This window comes from Capsicum annuum, chromosome 4, assembly GCF_002878395.1.
Source record: "Capsicum annuum cultivar UCD-10X-F1 chromosome 4, UCD10Xv1.1, whole genome shotgun sequence".
NCBI classification, from domain to species: domain Eukaryota; kingdom Viridiplantae; phylum Streptophyta; class Magnoliopsida; order Solanales; family Solanaceae; genus Capsicum; species Capsicum annuum.
The window spans coordinates 225,227,555-225,229,959 of record NC_061114.1 but is presented as its reverse complement, the minus strand read 5'-3'; the positions used below and the strand labels follow the sequence as shown (position 1 = coordinate 225,229,959).

The window sequence follows — 2,405 nt, the reverse complement described above, 5'->3', positions numbered from 1 at the left end:
GGGGGGGGGTGAGTATATAGGGTAAAGGGTAAATATGATTATGTAATATTAAATAAGGGCATAATTGAAATAAGGAAACAATGTGATACCACCAAAACGGAGGTTACATAAAGTGACGGTTTTCATTGTTACTAAACCATGAAATCAAACTATAACACAACATACATTTTAAGAAACAATCAAAACAAACATGATTCTCTTAGTAGCCATATCATGCCATGGGAAATCACTATCCAAACAAAGTGTTAAGAGTTTTTGAGAATGTAGAGAATAGTATGCAACAAGTAAAGTTAATTGGATTTTAACTTTGTTTTGGTGTGACAAGATATACTCTAATGACATTGTCTCTATCATTGATGTCTTAGAATCATTATAGGGATAGGAGATATTAATATATATATATATATATAAACAAACTCAGTGTATTCCCACATAGTGGGTCTAGAGGGTAAGATGTACTCAGTCCGTACCACTACCTCCGGAGAAGTAGCAAAGTTGTTTCCAACAGACCCCCGGCTCAAGACAAAGAATAGTAAACAAATTCATAATAAAGCATGAAACAAGATGACATAACAGGAACAAAGAATAGTAACAAATTCGTTATAAAGCATGAAACAAGGTGGCATAACAGAAATAAGAAACCCACAAAGTAATATATCTATTAAAATTTAAATAATTAATTAATCGAATCTTAGAAAAACATTAGTTTGATAAAATGAATCTCTATTTGATAAGAAAAGTGAAACATTTATATTTGCTAGTGATGATGGAGATGGTTAGTAATGCTTGGTGTTCTAATGACTGTCATGATGGTGTATATTGGTAGTGGTAGTTGCGGTGGTGGTGGTTGTGATTGTGATGTGAGGTTGGTTAATGTTAGTAGTTGGAGGTATTGATCGTAGTGGTTGAAGAATGTGTGCACAGTAGTTGACAATGTGTTGGTGGTAATTTGAGACGGTATTAGTAGTGATGGTGGAGATGATCGTCAGTAGGGATAGACTGTAGCAATAGTGGTTAGTGGTGGTGGTGGCCGAAGAATGTGTGGAGATTGGCAATGTGTTAGTGGTATGACGATGGTGATAGCGGAGTTGGTTGGTAGTAGGGATTGACTAGTAGTGGTTGATAGTGCTTCGGTGGATATAATTACAATAATATAGGTGGTAAGTGTGGTAGCGACTGGCAGTAGTGGTGAGTAGTGATGTTGATTGTCAATGGTGGTTGTGATGGGTGTTGATGATTTGTGATTCTGGATAGAATGGTGACGAATATTATCCCACACAAGAATTCTTAATGATACTAAGACTTGGTTCCAAATCTTAATGATTAAGACCTATAAAAAACTTCAATCTTAATAAGAACAAATGCATTTAATGGCCTAAGGTCTGAACCATTCAGATTCATACCTCCTCCATCAAGTGCAAAACATGTGAACCAAATAAAGAACGACAAACAGTAACAATAAGAAATTGCTGATACCTGGGACAACAAGAGTGTTTTTTCAGAATATTCACTAAAGACAGCTTACAGTAATGCAAAATCCCATATGCTAGTTTCAAGTAAGATTATACATCTAACCCCCCTCCCCTTCCACCCCCAAAAAAAAAAGCAAGAAAACGAAATAACCATTTGGAAAGTCGGATTCTTCAAGAAGCAACTTCACTTGGATGCAGAAGATTTTCTTTTAAGCCAACTATTGTATGATGATCAAGTAAGTAATATATCTGTTTTTTTTTCCTTTTCAGTTACATGAGACATTTTTTCTTCCAAGATTTATCGGACCAAACAATGGCAGTGCTGACTTACTGTAAAGTTCCTGGGCATATGCACTCAAGTATTTGAATGAACCTACACCAGTCCATGGAGGCCACTAAGCCATTGCATAGCTTTTGTTTCAGCAATTACTTCACCTGTGACAGATTTGTTTCTACATTGAGATTTCATACTTTACCACTATGCTCCCTGATATAATTGGAAGAATTTGGATATTTCGTTACCTCCATACTTCGGATCCTTTGGTAACTAAACCCTCTATTTCTCTGAGAAATGGTAAGCTTAGAGGCCCACCATTTTTCTTTTCTGCATTTACTTTATGCTAAGTAGACTTGTATTTGACAGAGATCCGGTATTATTCGAATACGCTCTATAATACTGTTGGGTAGTGTATTGGTACCTAAGTGGGATTTTTTCGTTATTTCTGCACTTAGATTGTTTGGTGGCTTTGTGCTATTCATGAACATGTTGCTGCTGCTTAATTTGTTTTATCGGATTGTTTTTCTGCAAGAAATCATTTCTTTTTGTGATGTGTTATCTAATACTAGTCTACTACCATGAAGCTTATATGATTTGGCATGAGTAAATTAATATTCTGAGTTATTGAACTCTTTTTTTTGTCAGTTGGAAACCCC

The 2,405-nt window shown here is 35.5% G+C and overlaps 1 protein-coding gene across 1 annotated transcript in view; it reads left to right on the top strand.

Moving 5' to 3' along the window:
• LOC107867067 overlaps positions 1 to 1,906 on the top strand; it is a 10,227-nt gene extending 8,321 nt beyond the window's left edge. The window contains exon 7 of the mRNA XM_047411210.1: positions 1,743 to 1,906. The gene's annotated coding sequence lies outside the window, so the exon portion shown is untranslated. The remainder of the gene's footprint in view (positions 1 to 1,742) is intronic.
• Positions 1,907 to 2,405: the final 499 nt, after the last annotated feature.